The 19,996-nt window shown below is 36.6% G+C and overlaps 1 protein-coding gene and 1 long non-coding RNA gene across 2 annotated transcripts in view; one reads left to right on the top strand and one right to left on the bottom strand.

Annotated features, from left to right (window-relative positions):
* znf469.S (zinc finger protein 469 S homeolog) overlaps nucleotides 1-19,996 on the bottom strand; it is a 354,800-nt gene that overhangs the window by 267,312 nt on the left and 67,492 nt on the right. The window contains exon 2 of the mRNA XM_041561203.1: nucleotides 17,980-18,039. The gene's annotated coding sequence lies outside the window, so the exon portion shown is untranslated. The remainder of the gene's footprint in view (nucleotides 1-17,979; nucleotides 18,040-19,996) is intronic.
* LOC121393271 lies at nucleotides 13,419-19,047 on the top strand. Its single transcript, XR_005960930.1, has 3 exons — nucleotides 13,419-13,473; nucleotides 18,746-18,835; nucleotides 18,915-19,047. It is a non-coding gene; the product is annotated as an uncharacterized LOC121393271 (long non-coding RNA).

Genomic DNA, 19,996 nt, shown 5'->3' with positions numbered 1-19,996 from the left:
ATATAATGCCACTTCTAATACTGTGACTACTTGTCTTATATGCATAGATATTAAAATATTATTATCAGAAATAACAGAATTGTGTGCGAAGTGCGCTGTGCGGCGCCGCATATTGATTTTTTTAGGCAGGCCCAGGAGATTGGCAGAGAGGTCTGGCCCGGCGGGGGCCCATTAGGGCAGGGGCCCACTGGGGTTTTTCCCGGTCTCCCGCCGGGCCAGTCCGACCCTGCGCAGAGGAATGAAGGGCTTTAAAGGTTATTAGGAGGAGTTTGTGAATTTTTCTTTGCTTTAAGGGAAGCCAAGATAAGGACTTAAGCAGGGGAGGGGCCTGTACCCTCTTGGATGAGAGGAAGAGAATTCCAGCAGCAGTATTTAATACAGGTAGTAGGGGGAAATATGAGTTAGAGAGGCCTAGTTAGTACAGTTTTCTAGTCAGGATTGAGATGAGAGCATGCATGAGTGTCTTAGCTACAGCAGCAGAAAGAAATGGTGAATTTTGGCAATGGTCTGTAAAAACAAGTGACAGGTTTAACAGCGGTGTTAATATGGTATAGAGAGAATGATACAGGGGAGTCAAAGATTACCCCCAGACAGGGTGCTGAGGTGACAGAGTTATTGAGCATGAAAACAACTACAGCTCTCGCACACCCTGAAGTCAAGTACAGCAACGATACCTGTGCACAAAGGTAGAGGATCGGCCACCTCACATACAATGTTCCACTGGAAGAAATCCAAAGGCACACAGGATTGATGCAAGCAAGATTGCCTTGTGTGTTTAATGCAGAGTGCAACGTTTCGGGGTCATGCCCCTTTGTCCCATTTAGGGAACCACTGTGTGCCTTTGGATTTCTTCCTGTAGAATTAATGAGCATGCCATCAATAGAGGTCGATGGGGGAGTAGGACCAGGCTTAATTGGAAAGATGCTCAGTTTTTGTTAGGTTGAATTTGAGATGGCATTGGTTCATCCAGTTGGAGGTTGCTAGGAGGCAGATAATGATGTGAGTATCACTTTCAGCTGTTAATAATTTAAACATTATTTTGCTTAATTCCTTTAAGGAAGGTCCACTTTAAAACAGTCAAATACTTTTTTATATATTTAAATATACAGTATAGTAACATTGCATTTTTCCACTTTAGCAGGTTAAAGGGATTCTTTCTGGGAGCAAGGATTTTCTTGGATGCTATGATCATAAAGTTTAGCATTCTCGCTGAATAAGCACGACATAAAAAGGGAGCATAATACAACAAACATGAACATTCCCATTGTAATATCACATGCTCAGCACATACAGTTTTCATCATTTTGGGAACAGAAAACAAAGATTCTGGCTAAGTGAAATCACTTTGAAAGAAAAGCTTAAAAAAAGTGGTGAAAATATGAAATTCTTTACATAGTTCACTTAAAGAGTTTGGTTCTTTTTATTATATTTTACTTTCTAAATTGGCTACAGAAAGCCAAAGTCTAAAGAGGGCATAGAAAGCACAGTGTCACGGTCGGCACCCAACACCAGAACAAACACCAGGCACCCTGGTCTCGGCTCGTGCTTCACCAGTAGTGTGACCGCCTTTGGGCCTCGGGAGGAGCCCTCGGCTTACTTGGATGCCACCTGGACTTAAACGAGAGGTGCAAGATGAGGGTTCTGGATAGGCAGAGGGGCACGACAGTAAAGCAAAGTCTTTGGACAGAAGATCGCAGTACAAGGCGTTTAGGCAAAAGAGTAGTCAGATCAGCCCAGGTCGAGACAGGCAGAGAATAAATGTTATCAGGCAGGCAAGGGTCAAACCAGGAAGTCAATCAGAGGGTTAATCAGAAGAGGTAGTCGGTAATCAGGCAAGGGTCAGAATCCAGAAGTCAGAATAGTCAAAAATAGCCAGGCAGGGGTCAAAAACAGGAATCAAACAGGTTCAGAAAACAGCAATGAATAGCACAAGGCTCAGAAGCACCAGGAAACAATATCCTTACACACAGTTCCTGAATGTGTGTGAATAACTTGGAATAAAGGTGATGGTTGATCTAGAACAGTGATCCCCAACCAGTAGCTTGTGAGCAACATGTTGTTCTCCAATCCCTTGGATGTTGCTCCTAGTGGCCTCAAAGCAGGTGCTTATTTTTGAATTTCAGGCTTGGAGGCAAGTTTGGGTTGCATAAAAACCAGATGAACTGCCAAACAGAGCCTCCTTTAGGCTGCAAGTCCACATAGCGGCTACCAATAGCTAATCACAGCACTTATTTGGCACCACCCAGGAACATTTTCCGTGCTTGTGTTGCTCCCCAACTCTTTTTAAATCTGAATGTTACGCACGAGTGAAAAAGATTGGGGACCCCTGATCTAGAACCTAGAATGTAGAATTTTTTTGACCTGAAATATATTACAATAGTTTTTTTTTAATCTGAACACGAGGTGTAATCATCCAGTACTTGATTTAAGGTCTATAGATCTCGTAGCTAATTTAAAACACATTCTGATAAAGAGGGTATATCTCTTTGTTTAAAGTACTAATCCTCAACTCACTGACGCAAGTCAGATCCCTCTCTTTAATCAGCATTAAGGTACCAATAGATAGATCTTCTCTCTACTTAACTCTGATCTAGAAGGTGGGCACTTCCAGTCACTGATGTTCTGGTCAATTATTATCTTTTTCATATTTTCCAATGTTTTTGATTTGTTAAAAGAATAATGAAGACTGCATTTCTGCTGAAAAAAGTGTTCAAATATCTGTATACTACACGTTGTTTGGAACATCACTTTAAGCAAATGAGTAGTTAGCACACGAGGGCTAATCTTTGTGTGAATGCATAACCATAAACTGCTACAAACAGTAAAAACAATTTATTTCATTTATTGAAAGACTACAGTATATTCTATACTTTCTATTTTAAATTACTTTCATGCAATGGATTATTGTTCTAGTTATACTATGGCCACTAATTAAGGAAAGTATTTGTATCAACACATTGCAGTTGCAAAGTTGTCTCATGCCATACATTGGATGTAGATTAACTTCAACAGCACATCACGTCACATGCGGCGTGCATCCTCTGACTGCACCTACAGCCGCGTTGCCTACCTAACCCCTAATGGGAGGTAATTACTGACCCACTGGCTCCTTCACTGCCAGACCCTGGCCTTCCTTGGCTAACCCCTTCATTGGGGAGCCTACAGGCTTCCAGCACAAGAGGAGGAAAAAGAGAGGAGAGAAACCTTTTGCCATTAGTGTATTGACTAATGAATTTCTCATCTTAACCATCATTTCTAAAAAAAAAATTTTAATTACTAGTATGTAGAGAAGGCTTACAGCCCACCATGTAATTATCTGATCAGTGTTCTAGTGCTGCTATTCACACAGGTTTTACTTTAGCCTTATGGCACTGACCTCATAAAAATTAGTCTATAAATGTTGAAAAGTAGTGGTCGGCCTCCTGAGCTTAATACATTAATGCTTGATGGGTGGGTTTCACCAGGGCCAGGTGTTTTATCAACTTCAGTTTTTGTTTGTAGTCATTTCTTTACTGCTAAATGTGTTAGACAGGTGTTTTTTTTAACAGTGAATAGCCTCTCTGACCCCTTGTAAAGACTGATGAATATGTTTTTAAAATATTAGGTTTTTTCATATTGCCATTCCTTGTTCTGCTAACTGATCTCTTAGTTACCATCTGCTTTCTTTTTTTTTAAAGGGGGAAAAATATCATCTTTTTTTACATGAAATTATTCATGTGGGCTTATGTAAAAAAGGAATAAACATCCAAAATTAATAAAATATAGCATTTTTTTTTGTACACAGACATGCATGATTCCTCAGATTTAAGGAAACGATCACAGTCTGCATATTAATTGTAGAGACCACTTCCCTTTGCCCCTTAGGCTAGCAGAGTCACTCAACCCCTCCCTTTGCATTGTGAGTGAAGCAATGGATTCTGGGCCTCAAAGTTCCTCTACTCTCCAAAACAGGTGCTTTCCTGAGTCCTCGGTCAAAAGAAACACTGCATTTCTGCTGTAATCTGAGCCCAGAACTATGACTGAGCAGGGAAACTCAGGCCGGATGTGATGTCACACCAAGTGAATATGGCAGCAGGTATCCTAAACAAACAGAGAGCTTCTAGAGCTGTTTACTCAGGTATGGTAAAGCATTCTACAGAATAAAAAGTGTTATAGCTTGTACGATTGTGACTAAGCTACTGACAATAAACTGCTTCTGTACCTTTCCTTCTCCTTTAATAAGCTGTTTTTTTGTTTTTTTTGCAAATCTGGTATGACTCTGGCTCACATGATTTCATAAATTAGCTAAGCAGAACTTTTTTTATAAGGAATCTACATCAAATTGGAAATGTTGCCATTATGTAGCTGTTTAAATATTTGATTACTATTCTGCCAAACATTGCACACTTCTTTGGAGTAAAATTAACGTCACTCTATTGCCACCACATTATGTATACTTCTACAAAGGTGCCGCTGTAATCCCTCACACCACTGCCATATCTTGGTTAATTGGTAGCCTTACAACACTGGCACATCATATCTCACAATATATAAAACAATACACTCACAATACACCAATCTCATGCAAACACAATGACAAAATCAACCCAATAATAATGATATGAAGAGAATAATTAACAGGAAAAAGAAGATCAGTTGATAATTTAGATTGTGATCCTGTGATCCAGGCTACTTGATGGATACTCATTAGTTATCCTAACATAACAAACACAGGCAAAGTTTAATTAATCTGGTTAAACGTACTGCTCACATAAACCTTAAATATTTTTGGAGTGAAAGAATTGAACAGAAAGAATTTAAATGACCCATAGTCCTTTAGGTTTGTTCCAGACGATCGTTAAAGTGATATTGGCCGAGAGAAATGTCTGAATGTGGATGTTTATGTTTTTTTTCTTAGAAATAATGACTTCACATCACAGCTAATGAGTTGGGATGACAGATGGTTTAGAAATTAATCAAGTGGGATCCCTCAAATACAGGATGACTTATTTTGCCCATTCTGCCAAACACTGTACTGCTTCAATAATACATTCTCTTTGTAAATTATACAGAGTCGCTGTTTTACAAACTGAAAAATATTCTAATAATATTTTCTAAATATTAGAAAACAATTTACAGGTATGGTTGAGCTAAATTAATTTAGTTGTGTTAGGTGTGTTGTCACAAACTGCAGAGGCAACAGTTATACTGGTGTATGTGTGTATCACCTAAAAATGTATTGGTTTGCAGATTGAATTAGGTGAACCAATAAAGCAGATTATAAGGAATTTAGAGAATAGGGTTATCATTAAAAGAAAGGAAAAAGTGAGGAAATGAGATCACAAAAGCAAAGTTAAAATTCTAATTGCTATATACAGTAAATATATTAGGGATGCACCGAATCAACTTTTTGGCCGAATCCTGAATCCTTCACAAAAGATGGTAAATCTGAATTTTCATATGCATAATTTGAGAATGCAAATTAGGGAAACATGTATGAAAGAGAAGCGGAGTGTACGCAGCTGAAAATGTTTTTGCTTCATTGTTCATGTCACAAAAAAAATCACATAATTTTTATGATTTGGATTCGGTTCGGCCAGGCACTTGGATTCAGCAAATCCTGCTGAAAAAGAGTCACTAATTGTGATAATATATACAAGGGGCCCCTTGATCTAATCTGCATTTTCTTTATTTTTATGGGTTAGGGTGTTTTTAATTATGACGGTTAAAGATAAAATTGATTAATAAATATGACTTTTTCTTCAATGACCAATACATATAAGCATCTGGTGGTTTAAATCCTTAATGCGTTTTGGTGTTGTTTAATATAGTTTATATAATCGGACACCCCAGATTCTTATATTATTTATTCACCAATAAGGATTCAGTATGTTAATTGTATTAAAAATATTGGGGTGCTTTGCATTGTCATTGGCACATTTTACAGAGGGCTTAGCCCCAAATTAGGGAATTTATATTGTAATTTATATTGTAAGGATTTAAAGAAAATCCACAACAAAAAGAGAAACATGGTTTTCTTTGGCTCCTGTTATTGTAATAGCAAAACATAGAAAAAAAAATAGAAAATAAGCAGAGTATACCATGTGTATGTCATTTGACTGGGTGCTGTGTGGAACACATGGCACAGGCATTAGCAGAGAACACAATGTAAAGCAAAATAAGCTCTCTGCAGTACTTTAAATGCTGCAATGTTAAATGGACAGTGAAACACACATGTTTTGAGCCAAGTCCTTTAGCTACAGGAGATGCATTTTACATTTTGCACCAAATACCCAAAGCTGGTCTTCAAGACATTTTCATAATGTAAAACATAACAGAGTTCATTTATGAAGAAAATACTCATCAATACAAGCTAATTGTACTGTTATGCAGGTTCAGCTTGCTTTGTTTACTTGCATGCACAGTTCCTGCTGACTGGCATATAATGAATTGCATGCAAACACTGTATTTCTAGCACCATGTGTCAGAATGCAATGGCATGCCGAAAATTGCCAAAACAAAAACACACGTGATTATACTCAGCGCACCTTCCCATTACATAGCATGTGAAAAAACACCAGTTTTTCCTTAGTACTTATTACTGGTTCCATGAAGTCATGGAAGCTGCTTAGGAACTTGGATATCTGTGTTATTACAGAATTGCATCTGTCCATCAGTAGAAGGAAATAGGTTTAGAGACACAAACATACTGTCATAGGAACACAAATAAAACAGACAGCATAGTGCACCTCTAATATACAAATGAAATGTAGCTGCCCAAGTAAATCATAGAGTCAATCAATATTTCTATCCCAGAGCTGTCCAGCTTGAGGAAATCTGAGGAACGTACCTTAGCAATTACAAACATCTGTTAATAGCGGGTATAGAAAGAAATGCATATTACATAAATATCTGAGCATTTCAGCCATTTAATAACGGGCAACAGGGATCATAGTTCTAAGTTTACTCTTCCCCGATTCCCTTTAAATCGTGTAGATTTCTGTAAGGAGATAAAATGTGCCATGTATAGTGAGTTCTTCTCTCCCTTTCAGTGCTACTGTGTCTTAAGCATAGTAATAGAGGAGTTCAGCATACAGTACATCGGGTTTAACCAGAAGGAAAAACACTTGCTTTATCACAAAATAAATGCTGTTTTATGCAGTTTTAGCTGTGGAAGTGGTAGAATTTGGCCAAACATGGGTTGTATTGATACCTTGGTTTGGCTGCTTTACTAACTTCAACATTGTCCAGAAGTGGCCAATATGACTGAAGATATGTAAAATCATATTTTCTGTCTTCTTAGGCTTTTCTGGCCCCAGAATGGAGTCCGGAGTGCCCGGGCAGACAATATTACCCTGTGTATGGTAATTTTCTGCTTGCAAAGGATGACTTCATTTGTGTACTTTTAGCATAAGAGGTCCCTTGAGTAATATCACTAATCAGTTATTTGCAGTGACTGAAATAAAAGAACTTGAAGAAAAAAAAAACATTCAGATAATTGTAATTTGTGAAACTCCCTCTGACAGAGAGAAGACCAAACCACAAAAGGCTATGTTTTTCTGCAAAAAGGAATTACAGACGTGGGTTATAGAAAGCCAAGAAAAATAGTAAAAGTCACCCACCGTGGAGATTGCTAGCTACTAAAAAGATCCGATTTATTATTAACCCGATGCTGGAATGCAACATAATCATTTGATATTATACTGCTGCCTGTGAGCTGAAGGTGTTAGCAATATACACATAATGCCACGTAGTGAGGCACTGCTCTCATCTTATAGACGATCATTTCACTAATCATGTGCCCAAATATTACTGCTACGGCTACGCGATTTCTTGTTTAAATGAGGCACAGAGAGTAAATCCAAACAGATTCCACCTCCTAAACACCGTGTACACATCTATCTCCAGGAGTGAATGACCCTGATCACAAGCTAGCTACCTCGTAATGGAGGTCAGGCTGAATGGTCGGCCCCCACACATTTTCACCGCACCAAATCTGGCCCTCGTTGCAAAAAGTTTGGACACCCCTGTCATAAGGTATGTGAGCCGCTCTGTTCATAGAAAATTGTGTTGTTGTGTTGGAGGTACAGCACTTGAAGGGCTCACATCATACTGGAATAATTATCTTCTAACAGAAAATAAACACTCCTTCTGTTCTGTTGTTATATACAATAACCCAATAAAGACCTTTTGTTAGAATTAAAGGAATGAGATGACTTTTTACTTGATAAGTGTCTAGTACTTGTACTTACCATGTGAGCCACTGGAGGCTTTTGGGGCTGGTCCTGATCTTGTCTTTGATGCTCATGTATATCTGCCTGTTCACAGTATGTCTCCTCCCTGTTTTTCACCCACCTTGTTTACTCTCATGTGTCTCCCATTCCTAATCACCTTCAGCTTTGCTCAGGACTGAGTCATTGAATGTAATGTGTTTGTTCCTGACCTGCCGATCTGAACCTTGATACCTGAAAACCTTGATACCTGAAAACCTTGATCTTGAAAACCTTGTCTTTTTATACCTTGTTCCTGAATACCTTTCACTTTGTTCCTGAGTGAGTACCTTTACTTCCTGTGTTCCCCATTTTTTCCCTCACCTTGTGGATACCCTGATTATCCTTTTTGCCTGTTCCGAATGCCATTAAATCTTCAATCTATTATCATCATGTCTTTGCCTCCAAACACCTATGGCTACACCCCTGGGCTTCCGCGCTGTTGGAACTATATCAACACATGATGATAATAATAGCTTGTCAGATGGCTTCTATAACCTCTGTTCCCACTAAATGTCATCATTGCTAGATGTCCAAAGCTCATGGAAAAATAACGGAAAGATGTGATGGGGAATGGGGAATGGTTGGGTTTTAATTAGACACATTGTACAATTTCATGAAGGAAAGAACCACATCCTTCTTGCAGGAAAACCATTGACTATAAAAAAATAAGGAATCTCAGAGCGATTGTGTAGGTTCTGTGTTGAAAATATCATCTCTAGAGACTTGAGAGTGGGGGGGGGGCTGGCAAAGAGAAAGAAGAAATTACTTATATGAAGGGTCTGGCAATTCTCCAGCTAAAGGTTTTAAAGAGGCTTGAAAGAAAGTTTAATGATGATCTTGGCGACTGTTATGACACAGATTAGAATTCAGCAGTATTCTCAGCCCTTATGATATAGAATAACTAAATATTTTTTTCATTACAGCTACCAGAGACACAGCTTGTCTTTAACAAGTTTAATGTGAAATAACTAAAAAAGTTGTACTGTATGCAAGTATTGCAAATCTTTGTATGCACAACATATATTTACCCAGAGCTATTCATCTGAACATCATTCCTCCACTGTAACAGGGCACTGTTACTACCAAGGGTTTAAGTAGAGTCTCAAAAGTATTCCTTTTTTCTTAAACTATCATGAGCTCTTTTTATCAATAAGGCTTATAAGGGTTTATACTGGCTTTTCTAGAACTACACAGTAAACGATTTGAACATTGGATTTTATGTCAAAATTGCAGTTTGTTTCCACCGATTTGAATGGAATGTGAGAGTTTTCGGGATTTACTAAAGTCTGATGGTGTTAAAAGTCAGATGAAAAAAGTACTCCAACTCAGACCTGCCGAGAACATGTAAAAGTCTATGGCAGATATCCCATAAACAATTGTAAGATTTTATGAGTTGTGATGGATTTCCAAAAAAATCGTAGCTTTTGGGCGATTTTACGAAAAAATTGTAGGTTTCAAACGCAAAAAAATCATAGGATTCAGATTTTCTTATGATTTTATTGTGACCTTTTCTCCAAAAGAAAAATTTGTGAAAATGTTTTGATAAATGTGGGGGGGGGGTCCATGTGGAGTTGCTAGTTTTCAGAAAATATTGATACTTTTCGGATTTTGATAAATAACCCCCTTAGAAAATGTAAGGAAATTGTGTCCATAATGTAAGCTAACAAAAATGTGCCTTTTAAATCATAGATGATTTTTGTTGTTTTATATTTTTTAAATGCATTTGCTGACTGTGCAATGCTAGAGACAATTCTGAGTGTGCCTGCTAGTTTATACAATTTGGATGTATATTCGTTGTCAATGTTAGCAACACCTAGGGGGTTATTTATCAAAGTCCAGATTTATTTATTTGTTTTCTGCTACAAACTCCGATCAAACCCGCTCGGGTTTTTTACGCTTATTTATTATTACATTTACCCGAAAATGTGCTTTGTGGGATCTCGTGATTTTTGCATTCGGAGTTTAGTAAATAACCCCCCTAGCATCAAAATGCCCAGTATGTAATAAGTCAAGGATCATGACCTGAAAATTAGTCTATTACTATTTAGCGTGTTTCTCTGCCTCTGTTCTCTGCCTTTAAAAAAATGTATTCTGTATAATGTACCCATTATGACATTTAAAGAAAATATTTGCTGTTACATGGAATAAGTTCATACAAGAATGGACATATGTTTTTGTAAGCTAAGATCTAAACACAAGTTACAGTATATGAATAGGAGAAGGTCAATAGGCAGGAATTTGTTTTAGAACTGGCCACAGGGCTTCTGTATTGATAACAAACTCCTTGATTTAGACACGAAGCAGTGTAAACATCTGACTAGGAATATCAGTTGGTTTTTTAATGATGTTTGTATCTGTCAGACAGTTTATTTGGGCTACCAAAACATAGATTTGGTGATGTACATGCTCATGACCAAACCATGAGGTATGTTCTCTACAGCTGAGCAGAAATGTTTAGCAGGGACCCCAATACTTGTTGGTCTTTCAATGGGTTCTAATGTATTTATGTATATTATTTATACAGTGCCACTTGTATGCACATTGAAAACAATATAATACATTAAAGAAACAGTAAAAGTAAAAGAACATAAATAAATACATACATTTCAAGATTAATTTAGAAGTCTTTAGAGACACAGGGGAAAGGGATAATGTTGTGCCTAGAGAAGGGAAGAGTGAAATGTACCACCAATGTGGCAAACATTGTGTAAATACATGATGTGATGGAAGTCATCTAGCCTTTTATAAATTAAACAAAACATCCTCGGCAATGGACAAAACAGAGGGTTAAAAAAAAAAAAGCAACAGTCTAGAAGTACGAACACCGGTGAAGACGCATGCCATGCAGTGATGCCTTATTTAGAGCCAGAAAGTGCATAACAGACCGATATTGTCTTGGAAGTTTGTTGTTATCATTTGGTCTGAGCAGCAAAGAGTAAAATACACAGTATATATAGAACTGAGTTGGGTTAGTGGCACATTTTTAACCCATTTTTATCAATTTAGATTTTCACTTGTTACTTCTTTAAAAACAAAGATGTTTTTTCAGGCTTATATATTCTATATCTTTTGTCACAGGGCAGTGTGCTCATTATGCCATATCTCCTGCATTGTCATCAGTGGTGTATTCTTATTGCCATGACATCTGTAGAACTTGTCAGACAGTGCGATCGGGGTTGTGCCAATAGCCAGGATCGATACTGAATAAGTACTGTATGTAGAACTCTACCCATACACCCTGATTTTAGGTTTTAAGTTGCAAGCTCATATATAACACTTGCTTGAGATATTTTTTGTTCTCAATATAATTTTAGTAATTCTTTTTTTTTTTTTTGAATAGGTGGTTCACTTCAGTAAGGCGGAAATTTTGCACTCATTACCATAATTTTTTTTATTGGGTATTGGTTTGATACTTTTATGTCAATATCAAAAAATCTGACACACCTTTATCGGCTGAAACACAATTAATCCAATTGAAGTAATTCAATTCCCTTTTTCCTGTTAAGTCTCAGGGTTTTTATTTTAATTTTTTTTTTCCAATTTTACAGAATATGTCTAGGACAGCCTGAAATAAATAGGCCAATTCCAATGATCATCCCAGGAAAATATTCCATTTTCCATACTTAGCTCGTATGTTTCCAGTTCATTAATTTGACACTGGATCTACAGTGTGAAATGTTTGACTCATCGGCTAATGCATCATAGCCAAAGCAGTGATACATACACCAGTGTGTGCAGTACAGCTTGCGAAGCAAAATAGTTGTAAGGCATGCATACCCATGAGAATTCAGACATATTTCTTACAGTTAAAGGGACAGTAACACCAACAAAATGAAAAGGTTTTAAAGTAACGAAAATAGAATGTCTTATTGTGCTGCATTGGTGCAATTGGTGTGTTTGCATCAGAAACTCTACTTTAGTTTATATAAACAAGCTGCTGTGTAGTCATGAGGACAGCCATTAAAAGCTGAAAAAGGAGAAAAGGCATAGTATACACAGCAGGTGACAGATAATCCCTGTAGTATACAATTGGATTCTTCAGAACTTATCTGTTATCTACTGTGTGTCCTGTGCTAGAATGGTTAGAATGGCTGCCCCCATGGCTACACAGCAGTTTGTTTATATAAACTATAGTAGTGTTTATGAAGAAAACACAGCAGTTTTACCAGTGCAGAGCAAGACTAAATTATATTACCATTCCTTTAAAAAACTGTTATTTTTGGTGTTATTGGTCCTTTAAACTTCATGACTTTGTGATGTTCTTAGATATATTATGTATTCTGTGGTGTATATATAATAATAATAAGGAACATCATCATAAAGATTCAGAAACTGTGCCGAAAGGAGTGCAGTACAACAACTAATGGTTGGTGGTCAGTAATACACTTCAACAAGCCAAATAATAGTTCACTTGGCTTCCAGCGCTCAACTGTTTTGAGACCTCATCAGGAATTTTATGCTTCAAGGAGGAATATCTCAATGACTTTATTAACTTTTATCATTTCCTTTTGAAGGGACGAGTGAACCTGATCGTGCTAAGAACATAAAAGCACTGCACATCATAACTATCCAGGGTACTTCATTATGTTCATTCTGTTGACCAAAACTCTAACTTGTTCTTTGCTTAGAGTGTACACCATACACATACTTGTGCTTTTGTTGAGGAAGACCCATTTGAATATGTTTTTCACTGCTCAGCACCCTAGTGTCTGTGTTTTCCTGCCATTATAATATAAAACTGGATTTTGTTGGTGTAATAAAGGGTTTGTACATTGTTACTAGACCGTAGCATTCCAGTTGTGTAATGTTCTTGATGACACACTCTGGCCTAAGAATAGTAACTGTAACCAAATGGGTTGGCATTAAATAACTAACAAATTACAATAACCCCAATAATGATAAGTGACAAAGCAATGCATCTACAACTCCTCCAGTTTGCTGGTACTTTTCTTATCTGCAACCCTATGATTACAGTAAAGGTCATTTACTGGAAAGGGGACCTTGGAATGTGCAAGACCACTAAGGGGGGAAGCACACCCCTTAATACTCATTAGAGAGCACTTCTGTTCATGGTCTGACTGCCCTCTCTGCACCTTGCATATAAAAATTCTAATGCTTTTTTAACTGCACTTTTTAGATATATTGATTCTACTATATGTCCCCATAGAATGTTGAAGCTGTCTGAGTGCACACTGATCCAGGATTCATTTCTCTGTAAGAGGTAAGAAGCCTTGGGTGGTAAAAGTAAAATATCACTTGCTATTTAAATCAAATTATCAAACAAATCCATTAGAGTTATCTTTTACCAATAAAGGATTTTTATCCTTTACTGATACACTGTTTGCTCTACTTAATTAAAACATTTAGCAATGAACGGTTAAGTAACCATCTGGAGGCACCTTAAATGAACCAGTGGTGCAAAGGGCAAAGGTGATTACTGGGATATCCCAGCTGCCTTATAAATTACAATGTTTCGGAAGTAGTGATGCAATTCTCATGAAGTGCTGGATGACTAGCAGATGACTTCTTTTATCTTCTCTTACAAGCCCAGTGTCGGCTCAATACATTACTCAACACATTGGGAGTAAGCAGTGGTGAATGGAGTCACTAGAGGGAAAACGATGTCTAATATCCATTATAATGCTGAGACTTTCTCAAAATAAAGATAAAAGGCTGACAATTCAAATATTTTAAATGAACTATATAATAAGTATTCATGCTTTGGTGTTGCCTAAAATAGAAATTACCATTTTTTTCACACAACCCACTTCTAAAGAACTTGTGATTAGCAGAGAAATTGTTTCCATAGGTGATTTCTGTAAGATTTCTATAAGAAGTTGTAAGTTTCTCCTTGTTGTTGGTGTTGAAACAAATTTTACTGGCAACTATGCCTACAAATATTCCCTTTCCTAAAAAAAAGCTCATAAGTTCCACTGGGTAAGGGACTGATAATGATTCTGTAAAAAGCTTCATAAATGCATTGGTGTTACAAAAACACTAGGAAATAAGCAAAGTGTTACAAAAACACTAGGAAATAAGCAAATATCTAAAGATGAAGAGGTGTTCCCCTGGCACTCTGATTATATGGAAATAAAATGTTTAAAAATGTATTACATGTTATCCAGAATGCTCAAGACCTGGGGTTTTCTGGATAACAGATCTTTCTATAATTTGGATCTTCATACTAGAATATCATATAAACATTAAATAAACCCAATAGGGTTGTTTTGCCTCCAAAAAGGATTAATTACATCTTAGTTTGGATCAAGTACAAGGTACTGTTTTATTATTACAGAGAGAAGGGAAATCATTATTGAAAGTTTGTATTATTTCATAATGGAGTCAATGGGAGATTCTGTAATTTGTAGCTTTCTGGATATCGGGTTTCCGGATAATGGATCCCATGCCCATAGGTTGTACAGGCAAAATTATAGCAAAAGTTAAGAATTACTTTACATACTTGAACAATGTTTCATTTTTATGAGTGCTGTTATTTTAGCATTAATAATTTTTAATGTGCTCTAGGAATTACACCGAATAATAGTAGTTATTAATCTTCATCTTCATCAACAGGCCTATGTGATAACATTCAAATTACTTTTTTTTTGCAAATCTCTAAAAATGTGTGGTTATTCTGTATTTCTTTAAAACTCAAAAAATCTGAGATTTATTAAGTGAAAAAAACATGAAACCTTTACTATAAAAAAAAAGTCAATGGGAGCTGCACTGATCCTACTGGACCACTTTTAATCAATTCAGACTTTTAGAGGTCCAGTGGTTTTTGTTTTTTTTTTTTCATTTGTATCTTTTATCTTTTAATCAGTTTCATGGCATTCGTGATTTTATAGAAATAGAGTTGTATCGTTGTTTCAAAAAAACTCTAAAACCAATCTGACCTTTGATTAATGGGTCTCTACATGTATTATGCATTTTTTAAGCACAGGAAGAAACTGTGTGCAACTAATAGTGTACATGGGTTAAGGGAATAGCTAAACAGGAATGCTATTTTAGACCCCTAAATTGTTGTTTAACAATTTAAATTCTTTAAATTCTATCTTTACCCAATTCTATTCCCAGGGGTTCCTTTTATATCCGAAAGGTGCCATAATGGTGACACTGTATACGCAAAGTTTCTATGTGTGCGTGCTTATTAGAGAACAATACCAGTCACGCGTGCATATACACCTCATGAAATGAAAATTTTACATATTTTGAGAAATTTACATATATTGGCATTATTTATTGACATAAATTAAAATTGTATACCGTATATACCCGAGTATAAGCCGAGTTTTTCAGCATCCAAAATGTGCTGAAAAAGTCTACCTCGGCTTATACTCTGGTCAACGGTACCCGACACGAGTAGCTGAGATGGGGTCGGAATGCAATATCCCACAATGCCCTCTGTTGGTTATATTAAAGAATAACAGTGCGCCCTCTGTTGGTTATCTGAAAGAATAACAGTGACTGCAATATCACACAGCGCCATCTGTTGGTTATATGAAAGAATAACAGTGACTGCAATATCACACAGCGCCATCTGTTGGTTGTATGAAAGAATAACAGTGCGCTCTCTGTTGGTTATATGAAAGATTAACAGTGACTGCAATATCACACAGCGCCCTCTGTTGGTTACATTAAAGAATAACAGTGACTGCATTATCACACAGCACCCTCTGTTGGTTATATGAAAGAATAGCAGTGCGCCCTCTGTTGGTTATATGAAAGAATAACAGTGACTGCAATATCCCACAGCACCCTCTGTTGGTTATATGAAAGAATAACAGTGACTGCAATATCACACAGCGCCATCTGTTGGTTATATGGAAGAATAACAGTGACTGCAATATCACACAGTGCCCTCTGTTGGTTATATGAAAGATTAACAGTGACTGCAATATCACACAGCTCCCTCTGTTGGTTATATGAAAGAATAACAGTGACTGCAATATCACACAGCGCCCTCTGTTGGTTATACGAAAGATTAACAGTGATGGCAACATCAAACAGCACCCTCTGCACATGGTAGTGGGACAGTGGGACAATGCACACAGTAATCCGTTTGGCAATTCTCTGTCACCATCAACTTTGTAAAGAAGTCCGGTTGATCGCTGGGGGGGTTGCTTTGGCAGAATGTGCGCTGCTGGGAGACAGGGCTGTAGTTGTGTCTAGGCTTATACTAGAGTCAATAAGTTTTCCCAGTTTTCGTAGGTAAAATTAGGTACCTCGGCTTATACTCGGGTCGGCTTATACTCGAGTATATACGGTACCTGTTATAGGGCAATGAGAATGCTAGCATAACTTGGATAGGAGATAATTGATCATAAATAACTCAATCTTATATAGATAAAGGGCAATGATAATATTCAGATTTTATGCTGAATGGCTGAGCTGCTAAAATATGTTTCTGCTGGCCAGTGCCTTTTGTTTAGCTTTTTCAGTGGATTTCTTTAACTTCTTTGATTTTGCAAACGTGTATTAGAGTCCATTAGAAGTCTTAATTATCTATCAACACATTTGGGCTAATCAATTCACAGCTTTAAACGCATGTTTGGAAGTGTTCAATCTGAATAAAACTATATCATTGTAACTGGCTCCAAAGCATTAGGGTCTGATTTCTGTCATGTCCATTGGAAAAAAAGAAAACATCCATTTGCAAAGTTTGCCACACCACTAAATCTAGGTCCAGAGACAATACCAGAGGAGGAGGTGGGGAAAATAATGATAACTTTTTCCGAGAAATAGCTGGCAAAGGGCTTGCCAACACTAAGACCACCCATGAAAGGGAACTGCAGATCCAGCTGAAGGGGAACTTGCAAGGAACATCAGTTAATACTTTTGGGCAAATTTACTTGCTGCACTGTAACAGCTTTAAGTCTTAATCCCCCTTTTGCAATATAAAAATTCAATAATACCCGAGAGCTCCAGGAAAGGTTTTCCATACTAAGATATATTATATAGCAAAAATGCCTACAAATGAAATTGAAATTGCTTATATCATTGTGATTTCTAAGTAGTCCAAAAAGGAAACCTTCAACATGCACAAAACACTTTTCAGTGACACCTGATCAAGGCTAATTATGATATAAATTATGCCAGGTGTAAAGTTCCAAATGTCGAAAAATCCCATGGGGCTTTCTTTCACCAATTGCTTTGCAGGGACCCCTCAGGTGATCCTGTCTTAAGTCTAAGGGCGGATTGGACCGCTTCTTAGGTGCCCATTTCAGATATGTTTTGGTTATTTGGTTAGATAGTTATATGGTCAGACAAATTGATCTTTAGTTTATGGTCAGCTTTTATTTTTTTCCCATTGTTATTGCATGTGTTGTTACATATGTCCCTTGCAAAGATCTAGTTATGTTTATCTAGAATATCATAAAAAAATGTATTATACAGGACATATAAATATATAGCCAATCAGTTCTCTATATTACTTTACTATTATAACAGCAGAGCACTGTACAAATCAAAAGGCAAAAAGGTCAGACCTCTTGATGTGTGGCTGAAAAGTATTTTTTCAAATTACATAATGATTAGATTTTGAAGCTCCAGTAGTATAATCAAAGTATTAAGTTATATTGATTGGATAATAATAGGTCCAGCTGTGAATACACATATTTATTGCTTCTTATTGATGATGTATATCTAAAGACACGTATGGTACCAAAAGACATGGATGTGGTAAAATACATGATATATATTGGGGATAATAAAAACAGAACCTTACCTGATAATTGGGTGTATAAATCTGCAGGTAGAGGTAAAGCCAGTTGTTCTGAGATGCTCTCTAAAATAAAACATAAAACGTACTGAATACTTAGAAGGCACAATGTTTTTCCTGGTTTTCTACATCGCTTTTAGCTCATCACAGATAAAAAATGCGAGGGAGATTAAATGGAAAAGCCATGGAAAGTGAGTACTTAATTTTAAAACAAATACTGGCTCAAAGTTTTTCCACGTTATTCTCAACGTTAGCCAAATTGCCTAATTTACAATAAGTTCTTGTTGGAATGAAAAGGATGTCTACTCAATGTTTTAGCATAATTAAAGAAATGATCATTCTAAGCAACTTGACAATATTCATCTTTTTGAAAAAAAAAAGAATTGCAAATGTAATCACGATTGAAAGCTGCATTTATCACTATCTTACTGTTCCCTCCAATACTTATTCTGGCTGCTCATACCATGGAAGGATTGTATCAATATTCAGAACACCCACGCCCTTGCCAAGATTTCAGTTCTCACAGCTTTATGATACAAACATGGGAAGAAGTAAAATAACAGTAGTTTGCAAGGGATTGCGGGGAATGGGGTCCTGGCTAATAACATATTAATAGGGAGATGGCATTCCACATCCTGAACAGAAGAGTTGGTCCTTTGACTTATAAGATGTGTAAAATGATTCTGCTAATAATAGTGTATGATAACCCAGTATATAATAAGTACTGTGGCAAAATAACCCATAGCATATTGTTGACATATTTGATTTGTAGAGCTGAAGAAATGAAAATGACAACACAAAGACTTAATTACTTAATAAAGCCTTTAAAAGATGGGAGACCACAGCATGTGCAGAAAATGATGTAAGCTGATTATTACCTCTCATTGGACCACTATATTAAAATAACAGTATTTTAACCTCACAATGCTCTTATTATTCAGGTAGGATCAGCAATTTTAGCCTGAAGAAGACTACGTTTTTGAAACATTTTAATACCAACCATATTGTCAATCAAAAAATGTATCAGTCTGCAACATTCCATCTATGCCTTGGGCCTCATATTCCAGAAATGACCACCTTGGACTCAAGTTTTTCTAAAGAGAAAGTATCAGTTGTCACGTGTTCTAAGATCTCTTATTAGCATATTCTGAGACGTCAAAATGTCAACGCTACGGAAGTTTATGTTAACTCCTACTGTGCAATTTACAGAACATAAAATAGAAGTCATAGCATCTGGCTGTCAGAGCACAAGCTCAGACACTGCGAGGCACATTTATCAAAGGTCGAGTTTCGAATTCATGTGAGTTTTTAGAAACTCCCCTAAATTCCCATAAAGTTGAAATTTGACCAATCAACATTTATTAATAAAAGCAAATTATTAAAACTCGACCAGAAAAATGTAATCGAATTTGATTCAAGTTTTTTTTCTCCGAAAAAACTTGAATGTCAAGAAGGCTGCAAACAACTCCAAATTGATTCTTCTCCCATTGACTTAAACAGCAATTCGGTAGGTTTTAGGTGGTGAATTGTTGAATTTGAGTTCTTAAAGGTTCTTGAGTATGATAAATCTCGAAAATATAATTCAATTTTTTTTAAAAACTTGAATCGAATTTGAATAACTCCCTAGTCGGCCATAGAAAAAATTCGAAAATTTAATTAAATCTGCCCCTGCATGTGTAAAAATACATAGCCATTAATTAGCCTTATTATAACTTCTTTAAACATTTTGATATCCCTCCATGGGATGTAAACGTATTGTTTTGGACAGTTCACCACAACACAATATTAACCATTTTTATTGCAATACGTAAGGGAAAATTAAGTCAGTGAAAATAAAAGCATTCTTGTAATGTTGCTCTGCTCAAAAGGTTAAAAAGTTATTGATAACATTCTTCTGGTGTTTCTCTGATGAGCTCTAAGAAGGGTAAGATCACAAGACTCCTTTTCTCACTAACTTGATTTTCTCTGTACTGTGTTAGGTTGGCTGAAGTGAACAGCAGGTGCTGCATTTGTTTTAAATTCA

Source organism: Xenopus laevis, chromosome 4S (assembly GCF_017654675.1).
Source record: "Xenopus laevis strain J_2021 chromosome 4S, Xenopus_laevis_v10.1, whole genome shotgun sequence".
Classification (NCBI taxonomy): Eukaryota; Metazoa; Chordata; class Amphibia; order Anura; family Pipidae; genus Xenopus; species Xenopus laevis.
Note: the sequence above shows the minus strand (reverse complement) of the source record. Positions and strands in the feature narration are given on the sequence as shown.